This window comes from Canis aureus, chromosome 29 (assembly GCF_053574225.1).
Source record: "Canis aureus isolate CA01 chromosome 29, VMU_Caureus_v.1.0, whole genome shotgun sequence".
Taxonomy (NCBI): domain Eukaryota; kingdom Metazoa; phylum Chordata; class Mammalia; order Carnivora; family Canidae; genus Canis; species Canis aureus.
The window spans coordinates 27,217,236-27,239,518 of record NC_135639.1 but is presented as its reverse complement, the minus strand read 5'-3'; the positions used below and the strand labels follow the sequence as shown (position 1 = coordinate 27,239,518).

General features: G+C 36.4%; 1 protein-coding gene across 11 annotated transcripts in view; it reads left to right on the top strand.

Moving 5' to 3' along the window:
* Positions 1-22,283, top strand: part of BTRC (beta-transducin repeat containing E3 ubiquitin protein ligase) — a 180,877-nt gene that overhangs the window by 115,245 nt on the left and 43,349 nt on the right. The gene's annotated exons all lie outside the window — the stretch shown is intronic.

Sequence of the window (22,283 nt, the reverse complement as noted above, 5' to 3'; positions counted from 1 at the left end):
CACCTTAGTAACTATTCAGTTTTGTCACTTAGAACATTTCCAACTTTAACTACTTTAGTCTATTTTATTATACACTCAGTCTCTCAGTTACTTACTGTTATTATAAGAGCTGGAGCTGGTCATCAGGCAGTCTCCATCCTTTGCTGCAAAAATAAAAGGACAGTAGTATTTGTTATTATTTTTATTTTATTTCTGAAAACTTGCAGTAGTTCCTGGATCTACTTAATCAATGAAACTATATCATATGAACTATAACCATTAGAAATGATCCATATAAGAAATGTCAAAATTTGTTTAAAATTATAATTTAAAAAGGTAGAGTTGGTTAAGTGTTTCTTAGAGTGTCTTAGCAATTTGATGTAAAATATGAAAATAGCAAATTACATATATTTATTTTTGCAGTCATTTAGTCACAACTAGCAAGTACTAATTGACCCTATTTTGTACCCAGCATTTGTTTTTGTTTTTTTTTTTTTTTTTTCATTGTACCCAGCATTTGTACATTGAAATGGGGGACCAGTTATTTGGGCTTTTAAAAATAATCTTTCTCCTTTTTGGCCGTGTTGCTTAGTTTCATCACAAGTGGGTGACTTCTGGCTAAACAAGGTAAAATCTTAGCATGAGCACCGATCCAAGGACAGGGTGACAATTTTAATGAGTTTCATTGAGAGCTGGCCAAGTGAGCATCTGTTCCTTTTGTTTTCTCCATACTTTGTAAGCCAGGATCTCTAAGCTATATAGTCATGTTGGTGTGTGTCTGTATGATGTGTTTTGTTTTTCTCCCACCCTCTACTTCAGTGGTGCATGGTTAGAAATCTTCTGGCATCTGGCATAATGGCATAATTTCTTCTATGCTCTTGGGTGAGGAAATAAGTTTGCTCATTGCTGCTCATCTGTCTGTTTCCTTTGCTCCCAGATGGTGACCCTCTCATCCCATTCTTGCTTATTTTAACACTATTCTGACACCTATATCCTTTCATCGTCTCATTAAATACCCTAATTTAAAAATGATTTCTATCATTTCCTTTGAAACCCACCTAACTTTTGGTTTCTTTTATTGGTCCATATCCTGGCTTCTGGTTCATTGCTTCAGATTTGAGTGGAATAATCAGTTGGACAATGGCAAATAAAAACATACGTAGCTAAAAAAAAATTATTTTTTGTAACAGCCTCCAGTGAGGTACCAATAACATGGGAATAGACAACAAGTTTTCCCTTTTCTATTTACATGTATTGAATGTATCTCATGATTCTGTGCTGTTTCTATTGGCCTCTTTTATTGCTTGACCTTTGAAAGGTAATGACTTGCCATTGTTTTTGTAGGTCTGCAAGCCTGTCCCTGTTTCCTGCTCTCCACCTTTAGCCCTTACCTGAATAGTCTCATCTGCTACACTTGATATGCCTGCAGTAGCTTTTAAGTTGGTACAAGTGTCTGTTGTTGATTCAGGTTGGACTCCAAAGTGGCCTTGAATGTCCAACATCTCCATTGTGAGAGCAACTATAATATAATGATAACATTTTTGTCCTCTAGTTTAAAGGAGCTAATTGCTGAAAGAGTGACTTTGGTTTGGGTGAAGATAGTCATTATTATTACTGAATATTGTTTATTATGAGTTTTAGAGAAGACATTAATACCAGTCATTCCCTGAAAAACAGCAAAGTTGTTACGTTCAGACCCTATAGTATATGGTATGTGAATCTTCTTTGCTAGAAATACCTTACCATAAATGTTTTATAATAGGCCTATGAAAAGGGAGCCATTTGTCCTCTTTAGAATATAAGAAAACAAAGTGGTAAGACTCTAGGTTAATAATAATTTTCTGAATTTCTAACTTGAAGAATGAGATCTAAGAAAGGATTTAAAAATAAAAGTGCAGGAGGGATTGTTTTAGCAGTGTAACTTAGTCCAAGTAATATTTGGAGGCATTGAAATGTCTTTTATTTTCTTCCAAAGCCTTTCTTTTACTAATTATAGCCCCATGGTTCATGAGATTTGTTTGGAACATGATGAGCTCTGTATTTATTGTAGCTTTAAACAGACAGTCATTATTGACTGCCAACTTAGTCTTTAAAATCAATAATCACATTGTACCTAATTGTCAACCTTCATGATGTTTTTTAATTCATAAAGAAAACTAACTAGAAAAATGAAGAGCAAAAAAAAAAATGAAGAGCATTAATTTTTGTTATCTTTTTGCTGACTTTATTTAAATATTTACTGAAAATTTTGGTTTCATGTTTTTCCTAATTTACTTTTTACACACACACACGTGTGTGTGTGCACATGCACAGAATTAAAAATGAGTTGTTTGAACACATCTACCTAGATTTCTGCTCAGATAGGAAAAGTTCTGCCTCTTTATGTTTGGAAAATAAACCTCTTCAGTAGTCCTTTGTAGATAGTCTGTATTGTGGTTGGTTGTTGTTCTTGTTTTTTTACTGGAGACTAATAATCTGTTTGCAACTGACTGAGACAGAAAAATGTGATGTTCCTTTTCCACTCACTCCAGATTTTGATAGAAGACTTGTTTTATTTATTTCCAAAATTATATCCGCAGGAAACAAGCTGTTTAAATTCAGATTATGCTGAAGCAAAATGGTCCTGGTATGAGAAGCAACGTGCTGTTTTACGAGCACAGAGTCCCTTTTCTCATAACTGATTGATAGTAAATATTTTCCTGAAGAATTATTGCCAACCATGAACAGTGCAACTGTTTCACTTTTTTTCTGTGCTACTTGCTGTACCAGCCATCGTCGGTAATTAAGATCTACAATTCACAATGCAGACGTTTGCACTTCCTCTGGGTCTGCGCTATTTATAAGGCATTTCAGCTGTTCAGAGTTTCTTTTGAGTTTTAAACTACATGTTAACAGGCTTCTTTAATATACTCTTCCACAAGTAGCATGTCAGATGGGCCATTCTTTGCACCAGCCTCTCTATCGGGTCAAAACATTAGCTTTGTGAAGGATATATTAAGATTTAACCATATCATCGAGGCCAGTGAGGTTGGAAAAATTCTGGAATATAATGTTGTTACACATTAGCATATCACTATTTCAAAAAGTCAGGAATAAAGTTCAGAAGTACTATTTTTTCTTTCATTTTCATATGTTCATATGATTTTAATGAGTGCTAATGGGAGTTATAGAGAGGTTCTGAGAAGTACTGGTAAAGTGACTTTTCCCAGCTCACTTTGAGGTAATAATCAAGGACCATTGTCATAAACAAGAATTTGTGTGTTGTCAGATTAAGGATACAAGAACACATAACCTCCTAGATGTGTATGATATTTAGGAATGCAGACGTGGGACACCAAAATGGATCAGCGGATTGACTGCACATTTGTTGTATAATCATCATCAGGAACCCTAAGCAGCATATGCTATTGGAGAGAACAGTATGAACAGGAATCCTGGTCTGTATTAATTTGATAAAATTAAAAGTCATTTTCAACCATTTCAAGAGAGTTAATTTCAAAAGAACAAAAGAGAAGTCCAGACCCCAGTGAGAATCTTCTTGAATTATGCCCTTGATTGAGAGAACTGCTTGCGCAGTCTCCTTACTACCTGCACTCATTGCTAAACAAACAGAAGAAAGAGATAAGCAGAAAGCTGTCAACAAAATATGTGTAAAACTTTGCCACAAGTAAGGATCAGACTGGCTCTTTTAAGCCTGAAGTCAGCTGCGTTGATTCTACGTGTTAGCCGCTAGCATCTTCCAGCAGGGCAGACCTGCAGAGAAAGGCAGACACGTGCTTCCGTGCTGATTCTTGATGGGCCCTTGAATAGAGACAGAGCTTCAAACAAAGCCTTTCCAAGGCAGTTTTATTTGCCAAAACCTGAAACTTTCTGTAGTTCTTTTGAACTACAGTGTTTCTGTAAACTTTTTTCCCCTCAGTGAACTCTTTATGAACCTTTTTTTTTTTTTAAAGATAGCAGCAGTGGTTCAACTGTTGGGAATCACTGGTATATCTGACTCAGGCACTTCAAGATGCTAGAACCTATTCACATTTCTATCTAGCCAGGGAGCTAATAAGATTAAGTTTCTCTTTGTGGATTGGTCCAGATTAGCAGGAGATGAGCCCAGTCAGTGTTTTCTTCAGTGAAAAAGGAAAGGTTGGGAGAGAGAGGGGTAAAGGAAGAAAGTTCTTCATCAAGAATTGACTGCAGTATTGCCTGCTGATGCATGTCGGATCACCCGCATCGAGAGATCACATGGCTTCTCCAAAAGTCAAACGATCAATTCGCCTCGTTTTGGCTCTGTACTTAATGCACAAACAGTGCGATCTGCGGGGCTGTAATTGCATTGTTAGGGCCAAGGAACAAGCCTGTGCCTTTTCAGCAGACAGCTGGCAGGGAGAGAGGCATGTTGTTAGGAAAGAGAGAGGCAAGGCAAATAAAATTACTGCTAACGCTCAGAGATCGGCAGGAGTCCTACTTGCCTAATCTTACCGGTGGGAGCAAGCGGCTGTTGTAATCCAATTATAGCAGCATAAGCAATTTGTTAGACACTCCGCATAATGTAACAATTTCCCAATAAACTCTGACTTGTAATAACGTCGGCAAGAGTCCGCATAAATCTGCCCGAATGGTGGGGGCTGGAGCGTTCGGCTGGGGGCTTGTAATTGGCGCCATCAGCACGTTTTGCGGAGTGCAGTATGGTGCAGTCTTTTAGTGCAGGAATTTTAAGGAGAAAAGCATGGCACACGTTTCTTAGAAAAAGAAAAGTGGCCATTAAAAGGGGAGCAGCAAGAAGGGCATACACTCATGCCTTCACATTACCTAGGAATCTTCCTGTAGAAAGAAAACAGGAGGAAGCCATGTTTCCTTCAATACTAAAGGGGGGGAGGGGGAAGAGTATGTGGACTAAATTCCTTTATTTAAAAGGCATCAGTTTCTATTATTTATACCCCCTTCTCCAGCTCCCCAAAATGCTGTTCGGGCAGCATTTAGCTAACATTTTTACAAAAATGTCCATAGCCATGTAAGACTAGAAATGCCAGATTTAAATCTATTTTTTTCTAGAGTTTAGCATTTTCTTTACAACAGGAAAATAGATTTTCTTTGTGCCCCAAATAAATCTTTTAAAGATATTATCTCACTGAATAGCAAACCTTTCGGTAGAGTTCTGCCTTCTGGTTTTTGAAACCATCTCTTACTGAGGGTTTAAAAACTAGCTTGTTTGCTTAGCTGGCTTCACTCATTGCTTATTTTCTATTCCACAATATATTGTGAATGTCCATGATACTAGGATTAGTAATCTTTCTTGTTGAATGTTTACATTGTATAAGGATACAGTTTTTCTTATTTAAGACTATACCTGTATGATCATTGTAGAAATAATTTTGATTCCTAAGTCATAAAATTTCTGTTTTGGAAAAATATTTGTTGTGTGGAGCAGAATAGAACCTCCATTATTTATTGATTGACTAGCATTTATGCTCACAGAATAGAGTTTATTTATACAAGGTATAGGAAGTGAGGAGTGCTCATAGATTTGAGTTAATAGACAGATTTTCAGGCTACTGAATATGTATTAAATGTTATCTACTTTCTTATGCCAACCCAACTCTTTATTGTTGTTAATTTGTGTCAAAACAAAGCTTCTGAAATAAGAATAGAATCACTCAAAAATATCATACTGCTGTGGGTATGATTACAATAAATATTTACTTTCAGTATAAACATTTCCTTCTACTGAGGCAAATGCTGCCTTGTTTGACTGGAGCTACATCAATAAACTGCAGTGCCTCTAATAAAGCCACTCAGTGTCTGGGTTTAACTAATGGCTGATTTTCATGGCTTTGACAGTGAGCTGTGTGCGTTATTTTCTCCTGATATTGTAAAAATAATGAGAGCAAATTAGAACAATCAGTTTACACAGATAGCTCCTGATTGGAGGCGATGGGCAATATGGCAGCAGGTAATCCATCTTCGGGCTCCTGTCACATTAACTTCAGCAGTGTGAAAAGATCAGGTGGGGTAAGCAGGGATCCTGCCCAATCGGAACACTGAAATTAATGAGAAGAGCATTGTTCTGTGATCAACCTTTTAATTAGCAAGATTGGAAGCAGGGAGTGATGAAGGCAGCACCACAGCTGCACAATGCCAGGCACAATTCCTGGAAGGGGAAAGAAAGAAGAAAAAATCTGTGGGTTTTACATCATACTTTTCTTGCTCTATACAGGCATTGTGTTTCCATTCTAGAGCTCACATATAGACTTTTAAACAAATAATGCCTACTTTGCAACACAATGTCATAAATATGTTTGATGTGTTAGTGATCTATAGGCTGTAATTCTTTCAGGGGTCATTCAGGGTTTTGAATATCGGTATACTTTCTTTGGCATTGCACATTGGGTTTTAATTTTTAATTTTTTTAATCAAGTAAGTAAAGAAATTAAATTTTAAGAAGATCTGCCTTGTCAGCCTCCCACCACCCAATCCCTCCAGTCTATAGAGTTTTTCTTGCAAGTAGCATGAGAGTTTTCTGGTTTGGAGCACTTTTGTCACTTTGAGTTGTTTAAAAGAGGAGCAAAGTCCAGGCAGTAAGCTGTGGTGTATTTAAATTGTATTCTTTCTCGATTCTGCTTTTTAGGAAAATCACTTTTCCCCCCACATGTCCCTGACTCCTTAGTATTGAGGGCTGTGTTATTTCAATTTATATAATTAAGAATTGAATATCAATGAAGTATAGTGTTTATAGGAGGAAGGAGGTGGAAATCTATGCAGTGACTGGGACTAAAGGCTGATTCATCCATTTAAAGCTCAGTTATACTAAAATTGAAACCTTGTTAATTAGCCCTGTAATATTGGAAAATGTGGTATAAAGCTATGGAAGACATTAATGAGTCAGATTTTCTCTGCCAAATCAGTGTCTGTTTCTAGACCTACTTTGATAGGCTCTAGCTTTGGGAAAAATATGAGGTTTTCAGGATTTTAATCTTTATACCTTAAGCTTTGTTGCTCACTGTAAAAGCAAGAATATAATATACTCTATGTAAATGAATCCAGTTATCTTCCAAAGATATGTAAAATAAATTTGGGGTTTTTATATTAATAATTAATTGACTTAGGCATTTATTTAAAATACTAATACATAGGAATGCCTGGGCAGCTCAGTGAGTTAAGTGTCTGCCTTCAGCTCAAGTTATGATCCTGGGGTCCTTGGATAAGACACCACGTTGGGCTTTGTGCTCAGCAGGGAAGTCTGCTTCTCCCTCTTCCCCTGCTTATGCTTTAACGTTTGCTCACTCTCTGAAATAAATCAATAAAATCTTTTTTAAAAAAATAAAATACTAATACATAAAAAAACAGTTATCAGGTACCCATCTGAGTACAGAATTAACAGTAAAGAGCCTAAAGTACAGTATCAAATATTATGGTTAGGTGTAAGGTGATCTTTTCTCGTCATAGTTAATAGAAATTTTTTCATTTTTTTTTTCAAAATGTGTATAACCAATGGAGAGTCTATCCTTGCAGCCCTAAGATACTATATTTACAGAAGGTAAGCCCCTAATACTATACCCCTGTGCAAAACTCATAGAATAAATGTACTTTACTTCTGTGTAGTACCCATCACCTTACCCCTTGCCCCTAAAATCTTTAGTATTCATTTTGGAATTCTGTCAGAAACCTTATTTTTGGTTTTGTTTTGTTTATTTTTGATTGATAGCTTCTCTTGAAAATATTCCTATTCAGTATTTTAGGATCAGTGACTTAGTACTAATCTGTAGGACTTGCCCTTACCTCCCCAAACATACATTCTAAGGGAATGGTGCTACTGTGCATATTAATATTTTAAAGCCCACTTGTAGAATTTTTCATGATACTTTTCTACAATACTTAATCTGGAAGAGAGATTTTTATACTTATAGCTTTTATGGATTTTTGTGGCCGTTCATTTTCCTTTCTCTTAGTTTGACAGTTTCAGAAGCCTGGGCTCATAAGCTCTCCATGGAATACATTCTTAGTCATATGGTGTAAATAGATCACTTAAAAAGCTCAAGTGTAACTTGAGCTCTCCCTTTTAAACCTCCCAGTACTCATGAGCTCAGGATCCATACATGTAAAATCTTATTCTTATGTCATGACTCCAGCTTGTAAGGCAAATGATCTATGAATTTAAGTAACTGTGCTACTCTATATCAACTTTCTACAAAATAACATTGGTGTTTCTCCCTTTTTCCCTATGATTCTGGATTTCCATCTGACCTAGTGATCTTGCCAATATTTGTTCTTATTGTTAGAGTTCTTTTCCAGTAAAATTGGCTCTTTTAAGATCAGTGTTAAAATAAATGTCTCTTTTTTGAGGGCATCTTTTTTTTGTTTATATAGTAATTACAGAGAAGTCTAACTGGCTGAATGACCAAGAAACTCCTTTTTGTTTCCTAACAGAGATAGAATTATCAAGTCACCCTAGATTCTACTAATCCCAAATCTCATGAATAGGGTTCATGTTAGAGAAATTTTCATTAGTCTACTCCTTTGGAGCTCACCCAGTACACCCTTATTTAAAGTTCTTATGTATGGAACCAGTTGAATCTCTGATGCTGTTATAATCCTTCCTAAGTTCCCCATCGCCTCATTTTTAGTTTAGGGATATGTTCCTATATAACGAATTGGAAGGGTTGCCTGGGTGGTAAGGTTAGTTAAGCGTCACCCTTTGGCTCAGGTCATGATCCTGGGGTCCTGGGCTTAAGCCCAGTGGGTAGTCTGCTTCACTCTCTGTCCCCCTACCCCAGCTCATGCTCTCTCTCTCTCTCTCTCTCTCTCAAAATCTTAAAAAAAAATTGGAAAATGTCCATTTTTTTACTCATCTACAGGATGGAAGACCTTTATCTTTTTTTTTTTTCCCTTCCTCTTTATACTCAAGAGTTCGAGGAGGAGAGAAAATATGTTAACATTTATTAAGACCTGTGGGCAGCCCGGGTGGCTCAGCGGTTTAACACCGTCTTCAGTCCAGGGTGTGATCCTGGAGACCCAGGATCGAGTCCCACGTCAGGCTCCGTACATGGAGCCTGTTTCTCCCTCTGCCTGTGTCTCTGCCTCTCTGTGTCTCTCATGAGTAAATAAATAAAATCTTAAAAAAAAATTATTAAGACCTGTGTTTAGGCACTATAGTGCTAGCTGTGTTAGCTATTTCAAAACTTAAGTGAACCTGATAAGATGGATGCATAGTCGTTATTTTATAGATGAGATACCTGAAACTTATAGAAGTTGAACCTTTTCCCAAGTTTTCACATCTCTAATTTATAGGGTCAAAGTTTGAACTCAGATCTCTGACTACAGAGTCACTTCTGTACTATACCAGGTTGCCTTTCAAATAGTATTTGGAGGCCCTTTATATCTCTTCTACCATTATACTTGGCTTCATATTACAAAGCACCTATAGCTTTTTTTTATTTCATTTCTATAACACTTTTGACATCTAGCAAATGTTATTTCTTCATCTCCCCTGTCTCCTTGACTGCTTGTAAGATATGTTGTCTTTTTTTTTAAGATTTTATTTATTTAAAAAAAAAAGATTTTATTTATTTATTTGACAGAGAGCACAAGCACGGGGAGCAGCAGGGGGAGAGGGAGAAGCAGGCTCCCCACTGATTGGGGAACCTGACACCAGGCTGAATCCCAGGACCCTAGGATCATGACCTGGGCTAAAGGTAGACGTTTAACCCACTGAGCCACCCAGGTGCCCCAGAAATGTTGTTCTGACTGAACTGAGCCAAACCTTGTATTCAGAAAACTTAAGTGTCTCTCTTCTGGGCTACCTAGTCAGTAATCCTCTTATGTAACTTTAAATGTTACTCAACAATAATCACCTACCTTATAAACATAGGTCTTTAAAGTATCTAAGATGACCATATGGCTCCATGGCTCCATGATCCATTGTTCTACATATAAAATGAGTGGGACAGTATGAGTCCTATATAGCTAGTTCAAGGTGGTGACTCACACCTTCCTAATTATTTTAGAATACAGATCTCATCCTACTATCCGTGTTAGAGTTTACATTGTAAGTATATATTGGCAGTCCTTTTATACCAAAAATGTATTTTTCCTGACTAAGCTTGGTAATTAATTTTGTCAATTAAAAAAATGTCCCTTAAGGCTTCCAAGCTCAGGCTGTGATTACACTTCAGTAAATATTTTTATATTTGTTTGCATGCTCTAGACAGATTGGTGATTGCAAAACATGGTAAGGTATCAGAATTAATAGTTGGACCTTAAAATCCTGTTTCAGAGAAGAGAGAAGCAGCTTGGGAGAGGAATGAATCATTGTAAAGAAACAGGTTCATTGAAAGCAAATGAAAACAAAAAGCAAACAAACATGGCTATTAGCATATGCACACACATAGAATTTCTTTTTTTTTTTTTTTTTTTTTTTTTATTTCTTTATGATAGTCACACAGAGAGAGAGAGAGGCAGAGACACAGGCAGAGGGAGAAGCAGGCTCCATGCACCGGGAGCCCGACGTGGGATTCGATCCCGGGTCTCCAGGATCGCGCCCTGGGCCAAAGGCAGGCGCCAAACCGCTGCACCACCCAGGGATCCCTGCATATTCTTTAATGGAAGGAATAGAAGTTTTTGATAGTTATGATTGACATAAATTTTATGCTTGGACTTATAAAAATATGTGAGAAGTACTTGCTCACGTGGAACACTAAAACCATGACAAACAGGAATGTCGAAATACTTCTAGAAGAGTGAACTAAATGTAATTATGTTTTATATGTCAGATATCATTTCTTTAACTTTATACATATTTTCTTAGAATATCTAATAGCATAAGGAATTTAATTGTAAAGTTTTGTTTTGTTTTGTTTTGTTTAACCTGAGAGCAAGCCAAAAGGGAAATATATAGAGAAAAACATGTTTAAAAAGAGATGGTTCCTACAGTGTTAACTATGGAGTGTGTAGCGTGACTCTGTAATGGAATATCGTGGCAGGGGGTATAATACTGTAAATAAGATGAATATGCCACTTGTGGATTAATGGGCAACCTAAAGAGTGGTTTTATTTACATCTATGTGTGAGGTTCTTTTTCATTTTGTGTATTTTCTATTATGATTGGAGTACTTACAAACCTGACAGTTTTATTAGGGAACTTCAAAAAAAAAAATCAGTTAGTTTCCTTGGATCTTATGTGTTTTTTGTAGAATTAATATAGTGTCATTTTAGACTTTAAAATCGATAGGTTGGAGGAGTTTTTGTTAACTTTTTCTCTGGGTGATATTTAAGGGAAAGAGGTTGATACTGAAATTAAGTCCAAGAAATACAGCTATCTTTTATATTTTGTTATGAACACTAAGGGGTTGGTACAGGCTCCACATGTATCCACATTGCAGTAGATTCCATTTTCAGTGATAACAATTTTGTGAATATAGGATGTTTTGAAAGGTTTGGGTACTGAGTAATATAAACAGTTACAGCTAGCCTGAAACACTTACAGGAGCTATTATCTGAACATTGTAACATGAGAACATGCAGTAAGGGTAAATTGTGAGAACTTTTTATAACTAATTTTTTGATCAACTCTTTAGGTTGCTGTGGATTGCCAATTAATATTATTATTTAGTGCTCTTGAAACTTCAGAAGTTTGAGACTTAGATTATTATATATTCTCTGCTTCCTCTCAATTGAAAAATGTGCAAAACACGTTCTTTTCAAAGGCAAATGGTATGCAAAAGTAAATTTCCTTCATTGTAGAGTTTGAATGGAACTAATGTTCACTTGCAGAAGATCAATTCTCAAATTCTATTTGTTGAGTCTAATTGACTTTTAAACAAAACTGTAAATTGTTTTTTTTTAGTATTGAGATTGTAATTTCAAATTTGATAGCCTTTTGCACCATTATTTATTGAATGTTTACAATGTGCCAGATGATGGGTTAAAGGCATTACACTCTCACATAAATCCTCACAACAGGGGATCCTTGGGTGGCTCAGCGGTTTGGCACCTGCCTTCGGCCCAGGGCGAGTCCTAGGATTGAGTCCCGCATCGGGCTCCCTGCATGGAGGCCGCTTCTCCCTCTGCCTGTGTCTCTGCCTCTCTCTCTCTCTCTCTCTCTCTCTCTCACTCTCTGTGTGTGTGTGTGTGTGTGTGTCTCATGAATAAATAAATAAAATCTTAAAAAAAAAAAATCCTCACAACAGTCTCATGAAGTGTACAACCCCATTTTGCATACAAATAAATTAGAATTCAGAGAGAGGAGCAACTTGCCCATGTTGCAGAACTGGAATTTGAACCCAGACCGGCCCTATAGCTGTGTACTTTCAACCACTGTGGTTTGTGGTACACAGAAATTAGGGTGTGTGTGTGTGTAGGTAATTGAAAAAAGTTCTCTGTGGTGCCTATTAAATGTTAACAATTTATGGGATGCCTGGGTGGCTCAGTGGTTGAGTGTTTGCCCGGGATCAAATTCCACATTGGGCTCCTTGCATGGAGCCTACTTCTTCTCCCTCTGCCTGTGTCTCTGCCTCTCTTTCTGTGTCTCTTATGAATAAATAAATAAAATCTTTAAAAAAATGTTAACAATTTACTAATAAGTAGTCAGGATTTGGAAAACACAGAAGTATGAAAATTGGTTCTATAAAATTATTACATAGTAATATATTTTAGGTTTGTAATCTTCTCTCACGTAGTGTTTTTTCCTTTTCATGCGAGATGATAAAAATTAAAAATACCTCAATTAGCAACCACAAAAAAGTAAAACTGTTAATTGAACCTTGTAATCTCCTCTTGCTGTCTGTTAGGTTTTTCTTTGCAGGCTTTGATTGTGTGTAATAAAACTGTTGCTTAATTAATGCCAGGGTTCTGAAGCCTTTGGATGCCACAAAAGAGAGTGAAATGTAGAAACCAAGAGGCAGCATCAAATAGCTTTTCTGTCATGTTAATTTAGATCTGTCATTCTTGTCTCACTTCATGATATAAGGCTCCCAACAGATACTAGGTGAATTGAAGAGAAGCAATAGTGAATCTTGTCTTAGGAAAAACGCAAGTCATGACTGAGGCTCTCAGTAGGTTAATGAAGAACTGTTTTCAGACAATATTTCACCCCTAGTTTGAGCTGCCCTTGGAATGAATGTGGCTGTGTTCATGTGACCAGCATAACGTGATGCAAAAACCAAAGTAATTGGTGACGTGGCATCATGGCTTTGTGGTACGTGCAGGAAAGGCCCAGGCTAATGTCCATAGTGTACTGTCATTGGCTGAAAGGTGCTTGTCTCTGTAACCAGAGCACAAGAGAGAACATCCTACTGACTTGTATTAATTTTTATTTAGAATGCTGAAAAACAAAATGGTAAAAATCCCCTTGGAAATTGCTAAAGTCTCCTTTAATTATAGACACACTTTTTTTTTTTTTTTGAGGAACCCATAAGCTTAAAAAAGAAAAAAAAATGTTGATAGGAAATGTTTTCATATTATCACTCAAAAAACTGTTTCTTAATTTTTAGAATGCAGAGTAATGAATAACACATAACATTCTTTGCTAAAATAAATTTACTTTTAAGGTGACTCTTTACATTCTTTCATTCTTTAATCCTCACTCCTTCATTCAAGGAACTTAATTCATTAGCAGGTTTTATATTTGTATTTTAACAAGAATGTTGAAATGCAGTGTTTGTTTCAGGGTGGGGAAGATTTGAAATCCAATAATGAAAAATGAAGTCCCTTTCATTTCTGGCTGCATTCCCAGATGATTGTGTGTATCACAATCACTGAACTTTTACAGCCTGCTCACATTCTGTCTGGATTGTGTAGGATTACAACATCATATCTAAATTATACTTTCTGACAGTATTTAAATGTGAAATAGATATTGCTAAGTGGAAACATTGATATCATAATTTCTAGTGATTAAGGTGTCAGTGGAGAAGGGAGTTTACAAGCATGGGAAAAAAGTACAGGCTCCAATTTGAATAGGTCTCCATTGTCCAGGGATTTATTTAATGCTAATAAATACTTGTTTTAGAATAGATGGAACTAGGTTAAGTGTTTACAGCCAAACCTTTCTCTTCTCCATTGAAGAGCAAGGTTCTCCTAGCACTGACCTACTTTGCTCTTATACGGTACTGTAGATACAATGGTTATGCAGCCATGAAGAGAAAAATAGATGAAGACCAGAAGAATTTTGTAGTAAGAAGTGCTTGGTAGCATGTTTCTTTGTTGGTTAGACATAATGTTGCCACAAATCATGAATGAATATTCTGAATTCCCTAATAATATAGCAGTTATAACCATTTTTAAGCCTCCTTTCTAAGTAGATATTTCTCTCCTGGCTTTCTGTGTTGTGAACTTTACAAAACTGGCTTAGGCAGCCTATTAATTATTCATATCATAGCAACAATTAAAGCAAATTAAAAATAAAAATCGCCATATTGCATTTAACTGTGGGCAGCGCCAAACTGTGTCAGCTCTGGAAGGGCCTGTGGTGTTTCCTAAGTTAAAAGTGCTAGAGGGAGCTCTAACCTTGTTCAGAGTTGTGGCATATGGGAACAATTGTCTGTATGTGGCCATAGGGTCGCAAGTGAAGCTAGAGGCTAAGGCTATTACGTGGCAAAAATTTAAATCTTTATTAGAACTCCCTGCTTCTTTTATATTAGAAAATAAGGATTAGGACTGCCTATTTGTAATCAAACAGGACTTTATTCACCCTTATCCCTCTTCCTATGAATATAATCATCTCCTTCTAATAGAGTATTCAAGAGACCCTGAAGTTGGCTTAGTGAATTTCCACAAAGTGAACACACCTGGGTAATTACCACTGAGTTTGTTGGTTTTTTTTTTTTCAAGATTTTATTTATTTATTCATGAGAGACACAGATTGAAAGAGAGGCACAGACACAGGCAGAGGGAGAAGCAGGCTCCCTGCAGGGAGCCTGACGCGGACTCGATCCTGGGCCCCCAGGATCACGCCCTGGGCTGAAGGTGGCACTGAACCGCTGAGCCACCCAGGCTTCCTGAGTTTGTTAGTTTTTTAAGGAAAAAAAAAAAAAGAAAAAGAACATTACCAGAAGCCCATTTCTGTCCTCTTTGTCACTCCCCTCCCAAGGGTAACATTATCCTCACTTCTGACATCATTCATTAGCTTTGCTGGTTTTTAAACCTCGTATGAATGGAATCATACAACACATATTCTTTACTATCTGACTTATTTCACCCAACATAATGTTTTTGAGAGTCACAGTGTATGTAGTTGTAATTTTTAATTTTTCATTGATGTGTAGTATTTCCTTATATAAATATACCAAATTTATCCCATTGGCCGTAGATGAACATTTGATTTGCTTTCAGATTTTGACAACCACAAAAATTTTATGTATATTTGTTGGTAAATATGTACAATGAATACATGTATCCTCTTGGGTATGTATCTAGGAGTGGAATTGGAATTTCCAGGACACCAACTGGCGTACCAATTTATACTCCTGACAATAGTGAATGAAAGTTCCATTGTTCCTTTTCCTCACTAACCAACACCTGATTTTTGGCTTTTTCATTGTAGCATTCTGACAGTGTGTAGCAGAATCTGGTTGTGGGCTTCTTTCATTTTTTTTCCATTGTCGTTAAAAATGAAAAAAAAAATTTAACTACATTTTTTTCAAGTGTATAGTTCAGTAGCGTTAAGTCTATGCATACTGTCACATTGTGTTTTTTAATTTAAATTTCCCTTTAAAGCTAAAATTGAGCATCTTTTTATATGGTGATTGACCATTTAGATGTGAAGTGATGTTCAGGTTTTCTGCCCGTTTTTCTATTGAGTTTTATGTATTTTTCTTAATGATTTCTAGGAGTTCTATATAAATTCTGAATCCAAAATCCTTTGATATTTGTGTTGTAAATATATTCTTCTACTCTGTGCCTTGTCTTTGCACTTTTATTAATGTTGTCTACTGATGAACAGAGGTCCTTTAGTATAGTCTAATTTATCAATCTTTGCCATATATAGTTAGGATTTTTACGTTCTACTTAAATCTGTGCCTACTCCACTGTCTTGAAGATACTCTGTTTTCTTCTAAAATTGTTATTGTTTTACCTTTTACATTTGGATGTACGATCCATTTGATTTTTGTTTGTTTGGGTATTATTAGGTAGAGGTAAGAGTTCTTTTTTGTTGGTATGTGATAATCCATTGACCTAGTACTATTTATTACAATGTGTATTTCCCTCTCTACTGCAGTTTCCTTTGTCATAAATTACATGACCATGTGTGTATAGGTCCTTGTCAAATCTTGAACTCTAAGTTCAAAGCCCTCCAGTTTTGTTATTCAAAAAGCCCTCCAGTTTTGTTGTTATTCTTAAATATTACCTTGATGATTATTGGCTATTTGCATTTCCATATAAATTTTAGAATCAACTTGTCAATATTTACCCTCTATTTGCATCACCTAGTAGAGCACTTACACATAGAAAGTCTTTAATATATTTGTTTAAAAAAGATAACTCAGTACATTTGGAAATTCCTGGAATTGTAGTTTCTTCTGATTTCACCCAGAGCCTTTGATCCTGGCTCTACTGGGCTGCACTTACAATCTAATCACATCTAAATTTTAGTTCTTTCCTTACAGTTCTGTCCCCAATCATATCAACTAATGGTGACCAGACAAGTTAGCATGTTTTAAAATATTCCAATTCATAATTTCCCTTCCTAGGGAATTTGATAATGGAGTTTCGGTTAAAAGTTTAATTTCAAGAGATGCCTGAATAGCTCAGCAGTTGAGCATCTTCCTTTGGCTCAGAGTGTGATCCCAGGGTTCCTGGATTGAATCCCACATAGGGCTTCCTACGGGGAGCCTGCTTCTCCCTCTGCCTGTGTCTCTGCCACTTTCTGTGTCTCTCATGAATAAGCAAATAAAATCTTTAAAAAAAAAATTAAAGTTTAGTTTCAAAGTTTGGTGGGCAGATGCTGATGCAACCTGAATTGCTGAGATGGCTCTTATGTGCTAGTGAACAATAACAGCTGCCTTTATTGAGTGTTTATGTGCTATACCCTGTGCTTAGCATTTTACACATAATCTCCTGTTATTTCTTTTAATAACCCTGGGAAATAGATGGTAATATTTGTTCCCCTTTGCGGGTGAAAAAACTTGAGGCTTAAAGAGGGTAACCAGCTCATTCAAGCCTATGTACATAATTTGTGAATTGCAGACACAGGCTTGCTCTAAGGCTTGTCTGACACTATGTTTAAAATAGTAAGTTGTTTTACTTAGTCCTTAAGTAATAACCCAGGCTCCTTGTTGTTATCCCTAAGAATGTATCTACCAAGATGTCTTGAGTCTGTCTTTTTCCCTATCTCATCCCATATTGTCACTGCTATTCTGTAGGTCCATGTCCACTCTGATACCAGCCTATTCTCACAGCCTTACTTAACTTACAATGTATGCTTGTTAGTTTGTTCACCATTGAAAGATACTATCTCCATGGAAGATGTGCTACAAATTCTGTTTGTAACTTCCAGTGAAACTTTTTTTTTTTAAAGATTTTATTTATTCATGAGAGATACAGAGAGAGAGAGGCAGAGACACAGGCAAAGGGATAAACAAGCCCCATGTAGGGAGAACGATGTGGGACCCAATCCCTGGACTCCAGGATCACTCCAGGCCGAAAGCAGGCACTAAACCGTTGAGCCACCTGGGCTGTCCACTTCCAGTGAAACTTAATCTTTCAAATGGAAATTAAGGCCCAGTTCTTTTCCATATTTATTTATCTTTTTATTACAGTAGCTAATACACCCCCTTGACCTTGAGGACACTTGATGGCTTTTGGAATTTGAAAGATAAAGGTCTCTAAGATAGAGTGAGCTATGGGCTATATAGTGCTGAAAATTAAACTTGTAGAGAACAACAGATCATGAGCACTATAACCTTGATAAAGCATTGAGAAGATCCCAATAGGTTTTTCATATCTATTCATGTAGCCCTACTATTTTGATTTGCCCCTAAATAAGACAAGTCAGTGTGTTACATTGATAAATTTTTTTACTAATGCATGAAGGGATTTTTAATAGAGAGATACATTCATTTATTGACATTTTTCTAGAAAACCTTTCCTTAAATATTGGCAACCATGGAGAGAGTAGATGGAGGAAATGAGAGTAAGTATGAAAGAATAAGTTACATTAAGACACAGAAAACTTCAAGATGACATTATTAGGTCTTCAGTTTTTACTGTCAGCCTGAGAAAGGTTATTCCTTTTAAAGTGTTAATTTCTTAATTATGGAATATTTTAGCAGGTATAAAATTGAAAAGATAATAATGTTACCTGTGTACCTGTCACTCAGAATGATAGCATTTCATTGCATTAAAAATTCAATCATTTAAGAAAAGGTCGACATTCTTCAGATTCTGGAAAATATTGCTTGTCCAAATAATATTATGAAAATAATGTCTTTTCACTTGAGGGAATTTAATTCACTTAAATTCTAATATGTTAATTTTTTAGTAAGAAAATACAAAGAATGGATCTCTATTTTTTTTTTAAGATTTTATTTATTCATGAGAGACAGAGACAGAGAGAGAGAAAGAGAGAGGCAGAGACACAGGCAGAGGGAGAAGCAGGCTCCATGCAGGGAGCCTGACGTGGGATTTGATCCTGGGTCTCCAGGACCAGGTCCTGGGCTGAAAGCGGTGCTAAACCACTCAGCCACCCGGGCTGCCCTGGATCTCTGTTTTAATTTACCATGGAACTGAATCATATAGACTCAAAATCTAAAAGCCAGACTGAGCCTCAGATTATCCCGTCCACCTACTCATATTACAGATGTGGTCCCATGACAGGAGAAATTTACCCATTATCACATAGCTAATTAGTGATAGGGCTGAGCCATCATGCTGCCTCACTGTTGCTATGGGGCTATTTATGTCTGTCAACTATAGAAAACTTTTCATAATGATTTGTTTCCAGAGCATCCAAGTTCAGTTCCTTCAACAGAAAATAAAAATAGAGTAACTTCAGAACATTTGACACAGAAAAATCTTGTGAGAAAAAGTTGGTACCCTTGAGTTTCATATTTATAGGTTCCATGTGAGTGTGACACCCAGGTAAAGTTAAAAAGTTGAGTAGTAAACTAGGAAGCCATTTCATGCTTTAAGAAAGGCTCATTTTACAAAGAAAGGATATGATTTCTATTTCTAAATCAAGTACATAAATATTATGAAGTAACTATCTTGATTTTCATTTCTTACTGAGTTCATTTTCATCTTCCACCCCCAACAAATACACACACAAAATCCTTGGTGGAAGTTTGTCGTCTTCTGAAAAGAAATTTTTTGTGACTCTCTCCTCAGAAACATAAAAAATCTATAGTCACTGGCCCACAAAACCCCCTTAAAAATAGTACCCTTGGTGGGGAAGAGTTAAATAACCTGATCATGAGCACAATAACCTTGATAAAGCATTGAGAACGATCCCAATAGGTTTTTCATATCTGTTTGCAGTCTCTTCATGCAGCCCTACTATTTTGACAAAATTACATGGTAATAGTTTTTCTGCCACGTGTTTTTTGTTGTTGTTGTTTTTTGTTTTTATTGTTATTGTTTTTGTTTTGTTTTGTTTTGTTTTGTTTTGTTTTGTTTTGTTTGAGGTGGTGGAGGGGCAGATGGAAAGGGAGAGAGACTCCTAAGCAGGTTCCATATCCAGCATGGAGCCCAGCACTTGGCCCAGTCTCATGACTCTGAGATCATGACCTCAGCTGAAGTCAAGAGTTGGTTGCTTAACTGACAGAGCCACTGAGGCACCCCTTTCTGCCAGTTTTTGAGAGAGAGGAGGGTGGGTGCTGATGACAGCTGGAATTTCAGTCTGGTTTCAGTGCTAGCACTATCTTTGCTGATCACTAAAACTAAGTACAAAGTCTGAAGGAAGCAAAATGTACTTTGTACACAGGATGTTAGCTCTTTGGTAGATACCAGTAAAGTGGATTTTAGAAATTAGAGTAATGTATTGAGAGTCTTGTTACTATTCTAATAATTTCCTTATTGCTCTTCCCTCACTAAATTGGAGTGCTATGGGAATGTTTTGACAATTGCTCTGAAAGATTGGAAATGAAAAAAAAAATCCATGCGCACATGCCTTTTATTCATATTGTAGAACTTTTTTCCAGGTCTTTCTTTTGCTCTTCTCTTTCTTTCCAACTCTTATATTTGATGGAAACATCAACCTAATGGCAATTGTCATTCCTTTTGGAACTTCAGTCTTACCTTGATTTTTAGATTTTTGCATAGTAATTTTTTATGTATTTTACTACACAAAAACATTGAAACGAACCTTAGAAAACAATGGATTAAAGATTGCCACATCAGAGTACTTATAGACAAAGTTTCAGTGTACTGATAGTAGCATCTTTGTGGTGAGACAGGGGAACTCCAAATATGTTTTACCTCTGTACTCCCAAAAAGCGATATTTACTCTTTATATTAGTTTGGATTAAAAATTCAGTCTACCAAATATTTTTGAGCTTCCATTTTATGTTAATTTCTATTTTTCAGAGTTGAAAATCTAATGTGAAAGTGAAGATTTCTGAATATAAAATTATTGTAAAAGCAAAGAAGATTGTATTTGATAAAGCATTAAGCTAATTATAATCAACAACTAAGTATATTGCAGTCCTCCCTAGTTAGAAGCATGACAGTCAATGTCCTTACTGTGTGCCAGGTACTCTTCTAAATGCCTTTACATGTATTATTTTATTTTTAATCCTAACAGTAACCCCTCCAACTAGTACTGTAAGAATTCCCTTTTTACAAGTGAGGAGATTAAGGCACAGATAAGTTAAGTAATTTACCCAAGATCACATATTGAGCAAATGGTAGAGCTGGGATAGAATCAGTGCCAAATTACAGTGTCATTTTTTAATGATATTCCGTTACATAAATATAAATTCCTTCAAAACTACATTTGAACTAGCTTCAGTGTGGCACTTGAGGTCTTGGTACTCATGTAAAACACTTTTGACTGTAGAAAATGTATTTATCCATCTGTACAAAGCAGTCTTGGTCTTTTACATTTAGTCTTAGTCATTGACTTGGAGCTTTATTGTCATTAAAAAGAGGAAGGGCCAAAATTTCATTTTAGAAAAACTGTTCACCTTACATAACAACTGCATTTTGAAATTCAGTCTGAACTCAACTAACTTACACGAGTTATTTTGATCACCTCTGCTAAAAAAACAGATGCTGCATCCAAACTAAGCTTCTCCTGGATAAATTAAGAAAACAATTACCCAAGTATTCTAGAGAGAAATGTCTTTAGTCCCTTGATGCTCCAAGGGTTATTAAAGTTTTACCTGAAGATAACCAATACTTCCAGAAGTTACAAGTCATTTACTTCATTCACTGCAGCTAAGAGAGGCCTGTGCTGCTGCCTCATAGGATTATTTCCTGCTGCATTTAACATGCATTAACAAGCATTTGGAAAGAGTTGAATTTCTTCTGGAAAGCTGAGTTGGCTTCTTAAGATCCTATCCAAAAATCTTGTATTTTTCTAATCCAGGTTTTAGATATACCTTCTCAAAGGCTTTCTTCAGAAGCAAGTGTTACCAAGTCATTGAGACCTTTTTATTGGACACAAAAATGTAAGGATTACAGCACAAAGAGGAGGAGCAGTTTTTTTTCTTTATTTAAAACTGGCTATATTTTCCCCATGTACTTTTAAATTGTGCTATAAGCTGTTTTCCTCTGGCAACCAATGCCTCCATCATTCCCTGTTATTTGTGGTAGGACTTAACTTTCAAATGCTAAAATAAAGAGGAGAATGTGAGGGGGAAGTTGGGGAGAAGACTCTTAGTGTAAACTTTCTCCATAACATAAATTTTATTTTGGTAATATTAACATTATTTAACATCCAGATGAGCAACCTTTATTTGAGGAAGTTTACAGAAAGAGCAACCAGATTCCAGACAATTAAACTTTATTACTCTGCCTGAAACATTAAGTAGTGGTTTAGGAAAATGGTTTTTCATCTTTTCTCCCTCTTGCTGTTTATTGTTTATTGTGTGGGAGAGGACCTGTTTGTCCAACAAGCATATTGCAGGTGAACTTGGTAATGCTGGGTCCCTGTTGCATTTGGTTATATTTATTCTTGTCCCTCCTCATCTCTCTCCACCTCACTCCTGCTCCCTACTTACCTCCCCATCTCTTCTGTAGCCCCTTGTCTTTCTCCCCCTTCCCATCTCTCACTACCCCTGCTTATCTCTCCCAACTCTTTCAGGGCTCACCTACCCCCCTCCCAGCACCCAACTCTCTCCTTTCTTATGTCCCCAGGCACTGTCGTCATTCCTCTTCCT